The following is a 19578-nucleotide window of genomic DNA, read 5'->3' as shown; positions in this document are numbered from 1 at the left end:
TCAGGGCCCCCTCCGCCGCCTCAGAGACATTTGGTGATGAGCTCCGGGACTCTCCTTGCCGCTAGCCTTTTGACTTTGATTTTGATCAGGTCGACCCTTAGTCAAGTCGACCCCCGACGCTGGCCATCGCCTGCTTATTAACACTATTTTATCATGTTACTATATTACTAATTTCGCATGCTACTGTTTATTGTTGTCACTGCTGCCACCTACCTCTCTGGCCTCACCATTTCCTTTCACCCCCCTCCTCCCTCCTGCCCCTCCCAATCCTCCCCCCTGCCCCTCCCAATCGTCCCCTTCCCCTCTCTTGCCCAGCTCTTTCCCGCTCTCTCCTCTGCCTCCTCCCCGCCTCCTCTCCCCCGCCCTAGAACCCCGCTTTACTAGCGCCACCCCTCTTCCCCCTCCCCCTACTCTCCCCCCCACCAAACCCTCTCCTCCCACCCTCTCCCCTTCCCTCTTCCCCACTCACGCCCCATCCCAGTCCTCCTGTCCCACCGCCACCCCTCCTCCCCCTCTCCCCGTCCAGGGCCCCGCCACCTCCTTCCCATCCAAACCCTCCCCTCCCCCCGCTCTCCCCCCTCTCCCCCCCGCCACCCACTGCTACTTTCAAGTTTCGCCTCTGGAACCCCTACTCCATTACAGGTAAACTACCTTTCATCCATGACCCTTTCCTTTCCCGCGCTCTCTTCCTCCTCGCCTTTACGGAAACTTGGCTCACTCCCGAAGACACGGTCTCCGCTGCTGCTCTCTCCCCCGGAGGCCTCTCCTTCTCCCACTCCCCCAGACCCACCGGAAAGGGAGGAGGCGTCGGCTTCCTCCTCTCACCCCGTTGCCGTTTCTGCACTATCCCTCCTACCCCTTCCCTCTCCTTCCCCTCCTTCGAAGCCCATATCATTCGCCTCTACCACCCCCTCCAGATACTTGGAGCTGTCATCTACCGGCTTCCTGGTCCCACTTCCGACTTCTTCAACCACCTACACCCCTTTCTCACCTTCCTTCTCTCCTCCTCTCTGCCCACTCTGATCCTCGGAGACTTCAACATCCACATGGATGTACCTGATGACTCCTCTGCCGCCCGCCTGCTAACCCTCCTCGACTCTGCCAACTACCTGCTGCACCATACCTCGCCCACTCACCGACTCGGTCACACCCTCGATCTCGTCATCTCCTACCGCTGCACTACCTCCTCCCTCACCAACTCTGAAATCCCTCTCTCAGACCATAACCTTCTCACCTGCCTCATCTCTCACACTCCCTCCCGCTGCAGATCTTTGCTACTCCCCCACAGAGACCTCCGCTCTCTTGATCCCATCCATCTTTCCAAAAGCATCTCTCCCCACCTTGCCCCCCATCCTCTCTTCCCACTCTCGATGATCAGGTCGCCGCTCTCAACTCCACCCTCTCTACTCAGCTCAACTCTCTCGCACCCCCCTTTCCCTCCGCCACTCTCGCTCCTCTAACCCACAGCCCTGGGTCACTGCCTCTGTCTGCCTCCTATGCTTCTATGCTCCAACTGCCGAGCGCTGCTGGTGAAAGTCCAAGCACCGAGCCCACCTCATACATTTCAAATTTAGCCTTTCCTGCCTTAACTCTGCCCTCTCCTCCGCCAGGCAAAACTTCTTTTCCTCCCTCATCGACACCCATGCCCGACACCCCCGCCAATTGTTCTGGACCTTTAACTCTCTCCTTAGGCCCTCTGGTTCTTCCCCTCCCCTATCCCTCACCCCCAGTGATCTGGCCACCTACTTCATCACGATAATTAACACAATCAGGTCTAAGCTCCCCAAAGTCACCCCTCCCCAACCAGCCTCTCCACCCCCCCCACCCTGTCCCCTACTCTCCCATCCTCCCTTGCAGTATCCTCAGAGGAGATCTCCTCCCTCCTCGCAAGTGTCACCCCCTCCACCTGTGCCTCGGACCCCATTCCCGCTCACCTTATAAAAACCATAGCCCCTGCCCTCCTCCCCTCCTTATCTTCTATCTTTAACCACTCAGTCTCCAATGGCTTCTTTCCCTCTGCCTTCAAACATGCCCATGTCTCCCCCATCCTAAAAATACCCTCTCTCGACCTCACTTCCCCTTCCAGTTATCACCCTATCTCCCGCCTACCCTTCCTTTCCAAGCTCCTAGAACGAGTTGTCTACACTCGCTACTTAGAATTCCTTAACTCGCATTCTCTCCTGGACCCCCTCCAATCTGGCTTCCGTCCCCTCCACTCTATCGAGATTGCTCTCTCTAAAGCCACCCATGACCTCCTTCTTGCCAAATCCAATGGCTTCTACTCTATCCTAATCCTCCTTGACCTCTCAGCTGCCTTTGACACTGTCGACCATTCCCTTCTCCTCAACACGTTACCTAAGTTGCCAGGCAGAGGAGAGGACAGACGTAAAGCAGGCAAGGATGAAGTGGTGGTGGACCAGGTCAATCTAGTATCTGGATTTCTGCCAGAAGCGCTCTTTGGCTCATGCACGGGAGTGAAGGAAGTGGATATCGAGATGATCTAGGGCTGTGGGTTAGTGATATGAGATCTGTGAAGGGATAGCGGAGGAAGTGAGATGATTCAATAGAGAGCATAGTGTGGAGTGCATCAATTGGTCATCAAGGGAGGTCATTTTGGTATGGAAACTATACTTGGCACAAAGATGAGAAAACCGAGCCATTCCTTTTAAGGACTTGATATTCATCTCACCCTCAGCACTCAAGTACACATCGGTAATTTATTTTCTTATCTATCTCCTCCTCTACTCAAACAGCTAGCGGGCAGGGAACGGAACTATTCATTCATTCAACCTATTTATGGAGCGATTACTATGTACAGAGCACTGTACTAAGCGCTTGGGAAAGTACAGTACAACAATAAACAGTGACATTCCCTGCCCCCAATGAGCACACAGTCCAGAATGGGGGAGGCAGACTTCAATACAACAAAATTATGGATTTCTACATAAGAGCTTTAGGTCTGGGAGAGGGAAAGAGCAAAGGGAGAAGGTCAGGGTGATGCCAAAGGGGATGGGAGATGAGGAAGAGTGGGATCTACCAACTCCATTGTATTGTACTTTCTCTATCCTTAGTATAGTGCTCTGTACAAAGTAATCACTCAATAATCATAATGTTGGTATTTGTTAAGCGCTGACTATGTGCAGGGCACTGTTCTAAGCCCTGGGGTAGATACAGGGTAATCAAGTTGTCCCAGGTGAGGCTCAGAGTTAATCCCCATTTTACAGATGAGGTAACTGAGGCACAGAGAAGTTAAGTGACTTGCCCACAAGCATACAGCTGACAAGTGGCAGAGCTGGAAGTTGAACCCATGACCTCTGACTCCAAAGCCCAAGCTCTTTCCACACATGAAACAGTTGTTTTATCATGAGCAAACTGAGGCGCAAAGAGGTTAAATGACTGGTTTCTTCTTTCTCTCTCCCTACACTCCAGCTAACAATCCCATTCCCAACCCCCACACCCACTGCACTTTCCCAAGTACTTAGTGCAGTGCTCTGCACTCAGCGAGTGTTCATTAAACATTAAATGAGTTTTGATTTATTGATTGTGCTGAGTGGCCCTAATACTTCCAGCAGGAAGCTGGAGATATTGAATGCAGGGTCGGGGGAGAAAGGATGAGAAAGTGATAGTTCACAGCTCTACCTCACAGTGTAGTTGTGCTTCATTTATTCATTCATTCATTCATTCATTCAATAGCATTTCTTGAGAGCTTACTATGTGCAGAACACTGTACTAGGCACTTGGAATGTACAGGTCGGCAATAGAGACAATCCCTGCCCAGTGACGGGTTACAGTCTAATTGGGGGAGATAGATGGACAAAAACAAGACAATATATTTATGGTAAATAGAATCAAGGCCCCCCAACTTAGAGGAGCAATGCAATTTCCTTGACTGTTGACCTTCCTTACCTCTCCTGGAACTCTGACTAATGTTTTTTGTGAACAGAAGTTCTCAAAAAAACACTCTCAAAATAACTTCCATAATGTAGAGAAGCAGCATGGCTCAATGGAAAGTACATGGGCTTGGGAGTCAGAGGTCATGAGTTCGAAACCCAGCTCTGCCACTTGTCAGCTGTGTGACTGTAGGCAAGTCACTTAACTTTTCTGTGCCTCAGTTACCTCATCTGTCAAATGGGGATTAACTGTGAGCCTCACGTGGGACATCCTGATTACCCTGTATCTACCTCAGCACTTAGAACAATGCTCTGCACATAGTAAGCACTTAACAAATACCAAAATTATTATTAGTAGTATTATTGAGAGAATTAATTCTTACATACAATGTTCCCTTTCAGTGGTAAAGCAAAATAACCAATAAATGTTTTTAGGGCACTGTATTTGCTTGGGAAAGTGCAGTATAGCAATACAGCAATGGAGAAGCATCTGGACATAGTTGATAGAGCACACGCCTGACAGTCAAAAGGTCATGGGTTCTATTCCCAGCTCTCCCACTTGTCTGCCATGACAACTTGGGTAAATCACTTCACTTCTCTGCGCCTCAGTTACCTCAACTGTAAAATGGGGCTCAAAACTGTGAGCCCCACATGGGAGAGGGACAGTGTCCAACCTGATTACCTTATATTTACCCCAGTGCTCAGAACAGTGCTTAACACATACTAAGTACTTAACAAATACCATCAGTACCAAGAGTACAATACAACAACAAACAGACACCTTCCCTGCCCACAGAGAGCTCACAGTCTAGAGGGAGAGATAGACATTAACATAAAAATATAAATAAATTCATAAATAAATAAATAAATACATACATAAATAAATACATAAGTAAATTGCAGATACATGCATACAGGCTGAGGAGATGGAAGGGAGGATGAATGAAGGGAGCAAGTCAGGGTGAGGTAGAAGGAAGTGGGAGAAGGGGAGAGGAGGGCTTAGTCAGAGAAAGCTTCTTGGAGGAGATGAGCCTTTAATAAGGCTTTGAAGTGGGGGAGAGCAGGTATCTGTCTGATATTAATTCAGTAGTGTATATTGAGCGCTTACTATGTGCAGAGCACTGTACTAAGCGCTTGGAATGAACAAGTCGGCAACAGATAGAGACAGTCCCTGCCATTTGACGGGCTTACGGTCTAATCGGGGGAGACGGATAGACAAGAACAATGGTAATAAATAGAGTCAAGGGGAAGAATATCTCGCAAAAACAGTGGAAACTAAATAGAATCAAGGCGATGTACATTTCATTAACAAAATAAATAGGGTAATGAAAATATATACAGTTGAGCGGACGAGTACAGTGCTGAGGGGATGGGAAGGGAGAGGGGGAGGAGCAGAGGGAAATGGGGGGAAAAGAGGGTTAAGCTGCGGAGAGGTGAAGGGTGGGTGGTAGACAGAGTAGAGGGAGAAGAGGAGCTCAGTCTGGGAAGGTCTCTTGGAGGAGGTGAGTTTTAAGTAGGGTTTTGAAGAGGGGAAGAGAATCAGTTTGGCGGAGGTGAGGAGGGAGGGCGTTCCGGGACCACGGGAGGACGTGGCCCAGGGGTCGACGGTGGGATAGGCGAGACCTTCGGACGGTGAAGAGGTGGGCGGCAGAGGAGCGGAGCGTGCGGGGTGGGCGGTAGGAGGGAAGAGAGAGAAGGGAGGAGAGGTAGGAAGGGGCAAGGTGATGTAGAGCCTTGAAGCCCAGAGTGAGGAGTTTTTGTTTGGAGCGGAGGTTGATAGGCAACCACTGGAGTTGTTTAAGAAGGGGAGTGACAGGCCCAGATCGTTTCTGCAGGAAGATGAGCCGGACAACGGAGTGAAGAATAGACAGGACCGGGGCCAGAGAGGAGGAAGGGAGGTCAGAGAGAAGGCTGACACAGTAGTCTAGCCAGCATATGACGAGAGCCCGTAGCAGTAAGGTAGCCGTTTGGGTGGAGAGGAAAGGGCGGATCTTGGCGATATTGTAAAGGTGAAACCGGCAGGTCTTGGTAACGGATAGGATGTGTGGGGTGAAGGAGAGAGACGAGTCAAGGATGACACCGAGATTGCGGGCCTGAGAGACGGGAAGGATGGTCGTGCCATCCACGGTGCTAGGGTAGTCTGGGAGAGGACCAGGTTTGGGAGGGAAGATGAGGAGCTCAGTCTTGCTCATGTTGAGTTTTAGGTGGCGGGCCGACATCCACGTGGAGACATCCTGGAGGCAGGAGGAGATGCGAGCCTGAAGGAGGGGGGAGAGGACAGGGGCGGAGATGTAGATCTGCATGTCGTCTGCGTAGAGATGGTAGTCAAAGCCGTGAGAGCGAATGAGTTCGCCAAGGGAATGAGTGTAAATGGAGAACAGAAGAGGGCCAAGAACTGACCCTTGAAGAACTTCAACAGTAAAGGATGGGAGGGGGAGAGAGGGCATTCCGGACCAGAGTAGGATGTGGGCAAGAGGTTGGTGACGAGATAGGTGAGATGGAGCTACAGTGAGAAGATTAGAATAAGGAGAACAAAGCGTCTGGGATGGGTTATAGTAGGAGAGTAACAAGGTAAGGTAGGAGGGGTCAAGGTAACGTAGTGCTTTAAAGTCAGTGGTGAGGTATATTTGTTTGATGTGGAGGTGGATGGGCAACCACTGGAGTTTCTTGAGGAGTGGAGAAACATGGTCTGTATGTTTTTGAAGGAAAATGATCCTGTCAGGAGAGCAGAGAATGGACTGGAGTGGGGAAAGACAGGAGACAGGGAGGTCAGCAAGGAGGCTGACACAATAATTAAGGCAGAATACGATCAGTGCTTGCATTAATGTGGTAGCAGTTTGGATGGGGAGGGAAGGGTGGATTTTAATGATGATGTGAAGGTAAAACTCACAGGATTTAGTGGTAGCTTAAATACGTGGGTTGAATAAGAGAGAGAAGTCAGGATAATGCCAAGACTTGTGAGACAGGAAGGATGGCGGTACTTTCATAGTGATGGGAAAGTGAGCAGGAGGACAGGGCTCGGGTGGGAAGATAAGAAGTTCTATTTTAGCCATTTTCCATTTGAGGTGATGGGAGGGCATAGAAGTAGAGATATCTTGAAGGCAGGAGGAAATGAGGGACTGCAGAGAGGGAGAGAGATCAGGGCTGGAGATGTAGATTTGAATGTCATCAGCACAGAGGTGATAGTTGAAGCCATGTGAATGAATGAGTTTTTCAACAGAGTGGATGTAGATGGAGAAAAGAAGGGGACCCAGAACTAAACCTTAAGAGATGCCTACTGTGAAGGGGTAGGAGGCAGAGGAGGAGCCCAAAAAGGAGACGGAGACTGAGTGACCAAAGACATAGGATAATCAGGAGAGGACAGTGTGAGTGAAGCCAAGGTTGTATAACATTTCCAGAAGAAGGGAGTTTTTGACAGTGTCAAAGGCAGCTGAGAGGTTGAAGAGGATTAGGATGGAGTAGAGGCCGTTGGATTTGGCAAGAAGGAGATCATTGGTGACCTTCGAGAGGGTGGCTTCAGTGGGGTGAAGGGGTTGCAAGTCAGAATGGAGGGTGTCAAGGAGAGAGTTAGAGGAAGGGAATTTGAGACAGTGGGTGTAGACAACTCACTCAAGGAGTTTGGTAAGTATCATTAAGAGGGAGATGGGGCAATAACTGGAGGGAACTGTGGGGCCAAGGAAGGGTAGGGGAGATATGGGGATGTTTGAAATCAGTGGGGAAGAAGGCTTTGTAGAGTGAGTAGTCGAAGATGATAGGGAGGGAAGAAGAGAGGGGCCAAGTGTTTTGATGAGGAGTGAAGGAATGGGACACGATGCGTAGGTGGAGCGGGTTGATTTTGAGAGATGGCAGGAGATTCCTTTAGAGATATTGCCGGGAAAGAAGGGAGAATTGAAGAAGGGGCAGTAGAGAAGAGGGACTTGAGAGAGTCACAGGACATTTTTGGATGATCATGCTTGATAATATCAGTTTTGTTGATGAGGTAGGGGGCCAGGTCTTTGGGAGCCGGGGATTCATTCATTCATTCATTCATTCATTCATTCATTCATTCGTATTTATTGAACGCTTACTATGTACAGAGCACTGTACTAAGCACTTGGGATGTACAATTAAGGCAACAAATAGAGACAATCCCTGCCCAATGACGGGCTTACAGTCTAACTGGGGGAGACAGACATACAAACACAAGATAATATAATCACAGTAGATAGAATCATTCATTCATTCAATAGTATTTATTGAACACTTACTATGTACAGAGCACTGTACTAAAATTACAGTAGTAGTTTTGCATTGACTTCCCCCCAGCGCCTGGGAGTACTCTGAGCAGGTGAGTGTCGATGCTAGTCTTAGAGCCTGTCCACCATTTTCCCCTAGTTTTTATACTCATGTTCAGAGCAGCTATCATTGCCAGTGAAAGAGTCTAGTTTCTTGCTGCTTTTTATTTTTAATATTTTGGTTCTACTGCTACTACTGATACTGTTACTACTTAGGAATCAGAAGATCTTGGGTTCTACTCCCGCCTCCACCACTTGTCTACTAGGTGACTTTGGGCAAGTCTCTTCACTTCTCTCTGCATCAATTACCTCATTTGTAAAAGGGGAATGGAGATTGTGAGCCCCATGTGGGACAAGGACTGTGCTTGCATCCATCCCAGCACTTAGTAGAGTGCCTGGCACACAGTGAGTGCTTAACAAATATGACAATTATTAGTATTATTATTATCATTATTATTAATAAATATGCAGATGAAATGAGAGAGACTAGTCAAGGGAATCAGCAAGGTTACGGGCTTGTGAGACAGAGAGGATGTTGCCGTGTTACAGTGATGGGGAAGGACTTGGCTGAGAAGGTCAGGGCTTCTGTTTTGGACTTAAGCGTTGCTCTAAACACTGGCATCTTCACACTCAAAGACCCAAGGACAATTCAACCATCTTCTCTGGGCATGACTGGATTAAGCTGATATTGCTGTCATTTGCCTCCCCGACCCCACCAAGAACGGTCAATTCTCGGCCTCCTGTCAGCCCATCCCAGTCCTCTCCTCCTACAACATCTCCCCCACTCACCACCAATCGACTCCTCCCCACCTCTTGCGCTGCCTCCACACCTCTTGCCCACTCCATTCCTGAAATCCTGTCCCTCTCCTCCTTTATCGGCCCCTATCAACTCACTCCTCTCCCCTCCAAGCCCTCCCCACCCCTCACGCTGTCCCACCTTCTCCCTCCTCCTCCTCCTCTTATCCTCCCTTATCCCTCCTCTCCCCTCCCCCCACTCCAACCCACAGCATCAGGCAAGGGTAGCCGAGGGAACCCCTGCTCCATCGTGGGGAAGCTTCCTTTCTTCTTCGACAAGTTCCTGAACCAGTCACTCCTCTTTCTCACAGTCACTGAAAACTCGCTCTCCCCAGAAGACACAGTCTCCCCTGCTGCTATCTCCAGAGGCGGCCTCATCTTCTCGCACTCCCCCAGACTCACTGAGAAGGGGGCAGGGTGGGCTTCCTTCTTGCTCCCCACTGCCACTTTCACACCATTCCACCTCCCCTATACCTTGCTTTCCCTTCCGTCGAAACTCATATCATCTACCTCTACCACTCACTCCAGACTCTTCTAACCGGCATCTACCGCCCCCGACATCCCACCTCCAGCTTCTTTAACCTCTTTGATCCCTTTCTCACATTCCTTCTCTCTTTCTCCATGCCCACATTCAACCTTGGGGATGAATACTTGAATATCCACATAGGTGTTCCTGATGATCTTACTGTACATAGCTTCGGGATTTTTTTTTACCGTGGGCTACTCTCAGCAACTGAGTCCCAGCTGGGCTGCCGGGTAAGGGGTATGGGGTATGTCAGGAAACACAGCTCAGATTTGCGGGAATCCTTCTGACTTCGGTTCTGCCCAGAGACAGAATAACAACAATAACAGTGGTATTTGTTAAGTGCTTACTACGTACCTAGCACTGTTACAGAAAACATTCTGGCCCGGATCGTTACTGACTGTGATGTTAGACTTTGGTTAGATTCTCCCACCCTGTCCTCGATCCGGGCAGGACTACCCAGATTCAGAATTCAAGGAACAAGGCTCTGGAGTGAGAATGGTATGAGAGACAGAGAGAGAGAAAGTTACGTTACATGTGAACTCACGGGGTTGCTATTTCAACTGTACTGGCCAGTACCATTATGTCTGGGGAAATGAATTGGCTCCATTAGTGTCTTTCTTCCTTCCCCTATCCTCCCATCCCACAGCCACCTTTGCTTTCGGGAGTGCAAGGCTGAATGAAATGTGGTAAGGGAGAGGTATCGACTGCCAATGTACCCACGGCTCCTTTCTATCCCCTCCACAACTCTAATTGGTGACACTGCAACAAAGCAGTGCAAAGCATGACTCATGGGCTACATCAGTGGGAAGCTGCTAGACGGTCGGGCCCCAGTCTCACACTTCAGTTAACGGATGACGCAGACCTTTAGTGACCTAAGCTTTCTGGTATCTAAGCCTAGTAACCATCCATTCATGTAGCATTGCCACTTGGGATAGTGCCTTGTGGCACTTGTCAGCAAAGAATGGGATTTTAACAAGGTGGAAACAGTGAGTGGAGTCCTTCGATTTGACCTGAATAACTGAGAATGGAGGGGCTGGTGCCGGCGTTTGAAGGAGTTGGACAGTTGGGCGAAGTCATTGAGTCTTATGGATGGAAAGGGAATGGAAAGGGAAACCTCACCTGAAGGTTTCCATGAGAGGGTGGCACATTTCCCTCTATGGCACATCATTGGAGAGAAAACCTTCAAGGTGATGTCAGAGAAATCTTCACACTCCCTGAGTTGGGTTCAAAAGGGTAGGTTAAGGGACAAGTGCATTTCTACTACCGCTTCTACTGGCATTAGTAGGGAGCAGTGTTTGATGGGTCGAGTTTCCTTTAGTAGCCAAGGCCAGCTCAGCTGCATGCAATGCAGAGTTTCTTTACACACGGTTGGTACAACAGCCGAGCTGAGCGCAGGATAGAAGGTTCAGATTGTAAGAAAAGCAGCAGTAAATTCTCCTTTGTGGCAGTCGCTGGGCACTACTCCATTCTCCTATGATAAAGGTCAAGTGGGCTGACACCATTCCCTGCCCCTGTTCTGATCGAGGGGGCAGGGACTCCTGCTCTGACCTAGAAGGAATAGCTCCATCCTCTCTTCAGACCTTTAACGTGGTCTGAGAGTCTACCGAGACTGCTTTCTCAGAGGTCACTGCTCTCTCAGAGGTCACCCATTAACCCCTTCTTGCCAGATCCAATGGCTCCTACTTCTATCTTAATCCTCCTTGACCTCTCAGCTGCCTTTGACACTGTCGACCATCCCCTTCTCCTCCACACCTTATCTCACCTTGGCTTCACGGACTCCCCCATTCTATTCTCCATCAGCACTCACTCCCTTGGAGAAGTCATTCACTCCCACGGCTTCAACTATCATCTCTATGCGGATAACATCCAAATCTGTAACTCCTCCCTTGTTCTCTCTCTCCCTCCTTCCAGGTTTGCATCTCCTCTGGCCTTCAGTACATCTCTACTTGGATATCCTCCCACCACCTCAAACTCAACAGGTCCAAGGCTGAGCTCCTTATCTTCCCTCCCAAACCCTGTCCTTTCCTGAACTTTCCCATCACTTTAGACGCCATAACTATTCTTCCCGTTTTACAAGCCCGCCACCTTGATGTCATTCTTGACTTGACTCTCTCATTCACCTCACATATCCAATCCGTCACCAAATTCTGACGCTCTCCGCCCTTTCCTCTCCATCCATACTGCTACCATTTTAGTAGTATCCTAATCCTGACTGGATTACTGCACCAGCCTCCTTTCTGACCTCCCAGTCTGCTGCCTTTCTGCACTCCAGTCCATACTTCACTCTACTGCCCAGATTATCTTTGCCAAGACACGTTCTGAGCATGTCACCTCCTCATCCTCTGAAAACCCCAGTGGTTGCCTATCAACCTCCTTATCAAACAAAAACTCTTCACTATTTGCTTTAAAGCTCTCCATCTCCTTGCCCCTTCTTACCTCACCTCCCTGCTCTCCGTCTACATCCCAGACCGTACACTCTGCTCTTCTAGTGCTGACCTTCTCACTGTGCCTCGATCTCCCCGTCTTGCCGCCAACACATAGCTCACGTCCTACCTCTGGCCTGGAAGGCCACCCCCTTCTCAAATCCAGCAAACAATCACTCTTCCCCCTTCTAAACTCTACTGAAGGTGCACCTCCTCCAAGAGTCCTTCCCAGAGTAAGCCTCCTTTTTCCTCAACTCCCCCTCCCTTTCACATCACCTCGACTTGCTCCCTTTGCTCGCTCCCCTCCCTGCCCCACAGCACAAATCTACAATTCTGTTTATTTATAGTGATGCCTGTTTACTTGTTCTGATTTCTGTCTCTATCCCCACTCCTCAACAACCTCCAGTGGTTGCTCCTCCACTTCCACATCAAACAGAATCTCTTCGCCATTGGCTTTAGAGCACTCAAATCGCCTTGCCCCCTCCCACCTCACCTCGCTACTTTCCTACCCACCTCCCCAACCCACACACTCTGCTCCTCTAAATGCTAACCTTCTCACTCTACCTCAATCTCATCTATCCCACCGCCGACCTCTTGTCCACACCTAGCCTCTGGCCTGGAACGCCCTCCCTCGGTAGATCCGACAAGTGATGACTCTCCCCCAACCCATCCCCCCTTCCCTCCACCACATACACCAAAGCCTTACTGAAGGCACATTCCCTCCAAGACCCCTTCCCTGACTTTGCCCTCATTAACAGTACTTATGGCATTTGGTAAGCGCTTACTATGTGCCAAGCACTGAATTAAGCATTCAGGAAGACACAAGGTAATCAGGTCGTCCCATGTGGAGCTCACAGTCTCAATCCCTGTTTTTCAGATAAGGTAACTGAGGCACAGGGAAGTTAGGCGGCTTGCCCAAGGTCACACAGCAGACGTGTGGCAAAGTCAGGATTACAACCCACACATTCTGATTCCCAGGCCCGTGTTCTTGCCACTAAGCCATGCTGTTTCCTTATCTCTTCTCCCATCCCCTTCTGCATCACCCTGCCTTCCTCCCTTTCTTCATCCCGGCTCTCAGCTCTACAGCACTTATATGCCTAGCTAAAACCTATAACCTATTTACTTGTACTGAAGTACTTCTTCCCCTCCCCACCTCTGCTGCCCGCACCCTCGAAACTGGAAGCTCATCTTGGGCAAAGGCTGAGTCTGTCTGTTGCTCTACTGAACAAATGAAAGAAGGGCGGGAGGGCCAGTAGGGTGGGGATACGAGGAGTTAGTCATATCTTTAAATCATGTATTATAAAGTACTTATTTATTCATATTAATCCCTGTCTCCCCCTCTTGACTGTATGCTCCTTGCCGGCAGGGGACGGATCTGCTGATTCCGTTATAGCGCACTCTCCCAAGCTCTTACAGTAAAGTGCTCTGCCCGCTGTGAGCACCCAATGACTGCGGTGGATTGTTGGACTGTTTCTAGCACCTCCCCTCCCTCGCTGTTAGCAGGGCTCAGTGTGGTCCGGAGAACTGCTCCCTGGCTGGATCTCACCCCCTCCTCTCTTTATCTGGATTCTGAGGGCCATGGGCCAGTGGGGGGAGAGGCTGCACCGCGAAACCTGACAATATAGCCAGTGTCTAACAGTTGTGGTACTGTTTTAGTCCCTTTTCCAGAAGAGGGCCCTACCCAAGAGGCCTTGATCCAGGAAGACAGCTGGATCCTCATTCTCACACGCTCTAGAGTTAATCTCCCCACCCCTTCCCCTCCTCCACCTCCCCCTCCACACCCCACACCCACCCATTCCCCACACTCTAGAACCAGTCTCCCCTTCACCCCATACTCTGGAACCAAGCTCGCACACTAGTACTCTTCATTCATTCAATCGTATTTACTGAGCGCTTAATGTGTGCAGATCACTGTACTAAGCGCTTGGGCGAGCACAGTAAAACAATAAACAGACACATTCCCTCCCCCAAACGAGTTTACAGTCTAGACCGGAGTGTGTGTGTGTGTGTGTGTGTGTGTGTGTGTGTGTTTTGGGGGTGTGAAAGGAGGAGGGAGACAGACAACAATACAAATAAATAAAATTACAGATACGTACATAAGTGTTGTGGGGCTTGGAGGGGGAAGTGGCAAAGAGTAAAGGGGGGCTTAATCTGAGGAGGCCTCTTGGTGAAGATGTACATTCAGTAAGGCTTTGAAAGGGGGCCAGTAGTTGTCCCTCGGATCAGAGGAGGGAGAGCATTCGAGGCCAGAGGCAGAACCTGGACCAGGTCTCTGTGGCAAGACAGGGAAGATGGAGGCACAGTTAAGCAGCGCGGCTCAGTGGAAAGAGCCCGGGCTTGGGAGTCCGAGGTCGTGGGTTCGAATCCCGGCTCTGCCACTTCTCAGCTGTGCGACTTTGAGCAAGTCGCTTCACTTCTCTGGGCCTCAGTGACCTCATCTTTAAAATGGGGATTAAGATTGTGAGCCTCATGTGGGACAACCTGATTGTCTTGTATCTACTCCAGCGCTTAGAACAGCGCTTGGCACATAGTAAGCGCTTAACAAATACCATCGTTATTATTATTATTAGAAAGTTAGCGCTAGAGGAGCAAAGTGGGTGAGTTGGGTTGTAGAAGGAGAGAAGTGAGGTGAGGCAGGAGGGGGCAAAGTGGTGAAGGACTTTAAAGCAATGGTGAGGAGTTTTTGTTTGATGCGGAGGTGGGTGGGCAACCCCTGGAGTTTTGGGAGGAGCTGGGGGATATGTCCTGACCGTTTTTGTAGAAAAATGATCCAAGCAGCAGAGTGAAGTACGGACTGGAGTGGAGAGAGACAGGAGGCTGGGAGGTTAACAAGGAGGCTGATGCAGTAATCCAGGCAATGTAATCCAGGATGAGTGATGGGATTCACGTGGTAGCAGTTAGGATGGAGAGGAAAGGATGGCTTTTAGCGATGCCGAAATTTTCCCGCACCCTCACACTCTAGCATTGAACCCGTCTCCCCACAGCCGCCCACCACATACTCTGCAATTAATCTTCCCCATCTTTGCACAATGTAGAGTCAGTTTCCACCACACCCTCATGCTCCAAGCTCGCTCCATCCACCCCGCATACTATGGAACCAATCTCCTCCACCCCCCCACACTAGAACTAGATCCTCCATCCCTACATGATCGAAGAACAACCTCCTCCTGCCCCCAACATCCTCACTCCCTCTACAGATAGAAACAGCCTCCCCGCCATCCCCTTTTCTGCTCTCTTTTTCTTTCAGTCCAGTCTCCCATCTCACCTCCCGCCCTCCATCCTTCCCATTGTCTCCTCCTTCCCAGCCTCTCCTTGCTGCTCCGCAACTCCGCCCTGCCCGAGTGGCCTCTGGGTCCCTGGCCCACCTCGCTTCCAGCTTTGAAGGGGGCATAGTAATTGTCCATCAGATTAGAAGGGGGCGGGCATTCGAGTCCAGAAAGCAGAACCTGGGCCAGGTCTTCCTGGTGAGACAGGGGAGATGGAGGCACAGTTAGGAAGTTAGTGCTAGGGGAGCAAAGTGTGTGGGCTGGGTTGTAGAAGGAGAGAAGTAAGGTGAGGCAGGACAGGGGCACCCCACTTGCCGCTTCTGCAGGGGCCAGGGTTTTCTCGGCCTTCTAGTCAGGGTTTCTCCTTCAGCAGCCTGTGGTGGTTTGAGGGAGGCAGCTGTTTGGGGAACCATTTTGGACAAGCCCCAGGAAAGAAAGGTGGGGAGAGGTAGAGGATTCGATTTCTAGGTGTCCCCATGCCCAGGGTGTTTACAGCTGTGGGCATCTCGAAGATGAAGTTGTGGGAAGCCGGTCGGTCAGGTCCCTGCTGGGACCCGAGCAGAGGCTCTTTCACAGTAATAATAAGAATAATTATCATGTTAATAATAATGAGGAGGAGAAGGAAGAGGAGGCGGTGGAGGAGGAAGAGGAGGAGTAGGTGAAGGAGGAAGAGGAGGAGAAGAAGGATGAGGAGGAGGAGAAGAGGAGGAGGAGGGGAAGGAAGAGGAAGAGGAGGAGGAAGAGGAGGAGGAGGAGGAGGAGGGTGTGGTTGGTGGTGGTGATGCTGATGGTACTACTAATTACTATGATGATGGTGATGGTAATAATAATAGGACTGAGGTATTTGTTAAGCCTTTACCACTTGCCGGGCACTCCATTAAGCACTGGGGTAGATGCAAGGTAATCAGGTTCTACACTGGGTTCCCAGTCTGAATAGGAGGATGAATCCCCATTATTCAGACGAGAAAACTGAGGCACTGAGAAGTCAAGCGACTCACGCTTCCCCCACCCTCCACACAACCCTATTCACTCACTCACACACACTCACTGACACACACCCATTCACACAGAGACACAGAATAGCTACCTATTCAACCAGGTTTCCCAAGTCTTGCAGACGATTCCACATCTGAGGAGTTTCAAGGAGTCAGGCCGCCCGCGGCACGTCGCCCTGGTTCAAGCCTCAGTTGCTTTGGCCGCGGCCGCAGTAGGTGTTTCCGTGCTTGTCTTAGAAGGTTTTGGCCGCGGCCACGCCGTAGGTGTCTTGGTTTGGGTCGGTTTCGCCGCCGTGCTGTGGACCAGTTCTTTCCCCCTTTTATCCGTTGTTTCACGGGGGACGTTGCAGCAGGAGTTCTGATTGGCTCTTCAGATTGCCAGCAGCCTTCAGTTCTTTATCGGGAAAAGCCGGGGTGGGAGGGGAGAGGCTTGGGGGAGGGAGGCGGGCGGAAGCGAGACGGCTACCCCTCCCTACCCCCGCGCCTATCCCATGACTGTCTTTCCATCCGTCTGTCTTTCTCCCGTCCAGCGGGGCAATTCGGGACTCCTCGACCTCCTCTGCAAAACAATTCCGTCTCTCCTCAGCAGTTCAGGTCCTCCTCAAAACTTTTCAGCAAGCTCATGCAGTTTCTCTTCAACAATTCAGGTCCCCCTTCAGCTTATCAGCAAGATCAAACAGTTTCTCCCCCAAATCTTCCTTTGACCCTATTGCTCCCTGGGTCAAACATAGTCTCTGAGGAAACGGCTTCTGCGTTAGAAGATGGAGTCCCTCTTCCTCACCACGCCCGGGTCTTCGGATTCCCAGGCCCACTGGGCCACGTGGTTTCCCATCAACAGATTCTCCCTCGGAAGTCGAGACAGGGTAGGGAGTTGTCCCTGGCCCTCTTGGGTAGCAAACACTTTGCACCCTCTCACCCAACCCCCAGGCCCCTCTCTTTTCTTAAAACCGCAGCCAGGAGAGCAGATGGGTGGGGCTAGAAAGCCTGCCCACCTGGCCAGGTTCAACTTGGCTTCTGGGAGCCCCAAGTTAATGGCGGAACTGGGGACTGCCTCATCCGGCCACCGAAGTTCCAAAGGAGGCGTGGGAGCCAGATCGAGCCTTCCCCGGAGCTGCTCGGCGTCCTCACCAAACTTCAACATCAACCTCCTTCCAGAAAATAAGGGGGCTATTTCTTAAGCGCGTTACTATAGGCCAAGCACCACACTAAGTGCTGGGCAAGCTACAAGCTGATCAGGTCCCACAGGTAGAACAGGTATTGGAATCCCCATTTCGGGGATGAGGGAACTGAAGCACAGAGTAGCCAAACGACTTGCCCAAGGTCACGCAACAGGGAAGAGGCAGAGACGAGATTAGAACCTAGGTCCTCTGGCTCCCGGGTCCAGGCTCTCTCCGCCTGGGCCGTCCTCCTCCCGCTAGCATGGCAAAGTGTGGGCCAGGCACAAGCCGTCCGGAGACAGAGATGCCAAACCCAAGGGTGCCCTTTCCCGCCAACCTTTTGGGTAGGACGCCCACCCTTCCTCATGCCACGTCTATGATGCGGTGTTTGTTTCTCCCAGCATCTCATTACCCATTTAGGCTCCATACCCAAACTATCTTCCCTTGATGACCTAAGTGATGCCCTGAACACCACCCTCTCCACTGAACTGTACGTACTCGCTCCCCAATTCCTTCGTCAATCTCGTGCCACTACCCTCACAGCTCTGGATCACCTCCTCAGTCGGCTACCTTCGCTTCTGTGCAAGAGCCGCAGAGCACTGCCGGTGGAAATCTAGATATCCGCCCGACCTCGTTCTCCTCAAGTTCTCCTTGCGAGTTTTACCTCTGCCCGCTCCTCTGCCTGGCAAAATTATTTCTCCTTCCTTATTGATACCCATACCCGTTGCCCTCGCCCCTTGTCCCCCCCTCAAGCCCCCACCCCCGCTTCCCGTCTCCGTCCCCGTCCTCGTCCCCACCTCATGCCCCTAATGACCTGCCTACCTACTTTATCTGAGAAAATTGAAATGCTCAGGCGGGATCTCCCGAAAATCTCCTCCTGCCCCTTCTTCAACTCTCCCATCCTTCCCAGCAGTATCTCAAAGGGAGATCTCTTGCCTTCTCTCAAAATCCACCTCCTCCACCTGCGTCTCCGGTCCCCACCCCTTGGCACCTTATCAGAACACTTGCCCTCCCCCGACCTCCATCTTCAACTGTTTGTTCTCCAGTGACTTTTTCCGCACGGCTTTAGAACATGTTCATGTCTCCCTGTTTCTTAAAAACAGACAAACAAAAAAAGACAAAAACGAAAACCAAAAGAAAACAACATTAAAAAAAAGAAAAAAAAACCCCAAACCCAAACAACACCCACAGCAAACCTTTCCATGACCCCATGGCTCCCTCCAGCTATCGCCTCCTCTTCCTCTCCGCTGCCCCTACACCCCACCACAGCCACCATTCCTCCTACCTCACCTCACCTCACCTCCCTCCTACCATTCTTCTCCAAATCCCTTGAGAGAGCTGCCTATGCCCGCCGTCTCAAATTCCTCTCCTCCAATCATCTCCCGGACTGGACGTCCACCCGCTTCACTCCACAGAAGGAGTCCTCCCCCAGGTCACAAATGACCTCCTTCTTGCTAAATCCGACGGCCTCTACTCCATCCTAACAGTAATTTTGGCATTTGTTAAGCCCTTCCGATGTGCCAGATACTCTACTAAGTGCTGGGGTGGGAGCAAGAGAACTGGGTTGGACACAGTCTCTGAACCACACGGGGAGCACGGTCTTAATCCTCATTTTACAGATGAGGTAACTGAGGCAAAGAGAAGTGAGGCGACTTGCCCAAGGTCACTGAGCAGACAAATGGCTGAGTTGGGATTAGAATCCTGGTCCTGCTGACTCCTAGGCCCGGGCTGCATCCTCTAGGCCACCTCTCAGGTACCTGGGCACTGTCGACCACACCACTGCCCCCTGCTCCTGGAACCATTAGCCCATCACACGTCACTGACACACTCTCCTCTCCTGGTTCTCCACCTAGCTCTCTGGCCATTCATTCTCCCTCTACCTCTCGCGTACTCCTCCTGCGCCTCCCTCCCCGTAACTGTGGGCATCTCTCAAGGTTCAGTTCGGGGTCTCCTTATTAATAATAATAATAATAATGGTAATAATAATAATGGCTTTTGTTAAGCGCTTACTCTGTGCCAAGCACTGTTCTAAGGGCTTGGTGCGGGGGGCGGGGGGGAGGCGAGAAGGGGGGCGCCAAGGGGAAGAATACAAGGTAATCAGGTTGTTCCACATGGGGCTCACAGTCTTAATCCCCATTTTATAGATGAGGTAACGGAGGCACAGAGAGGTTAAGTGACTTGCCCAAAGTCACCCAGCTGACAAGCAGCGGAGCAGGGATTAGAACCCACGACCTCTGACTCCTTCTATTCTC

This window comes from Ornithorhynchus anatinus, chromosome Y4 (genome assembly GCF_004115215.2).
Source record: "Ornithorhynchus anatinus isolate Pmale09 chromosome Y4, mOrnAna1.pri.v4, whole genome shotgun sequence".
Taxonomy (NCBI): domain Eukaryota; kingdom Metazoa; phylum Chordata; class Mammalia; order Monotremata; family Ornithorhynchidae; genus Ornithorhynchus; species Ornithorhynchus anatinus.
This window is presented reverse-complemented; position numbering follows the sequence as displayed.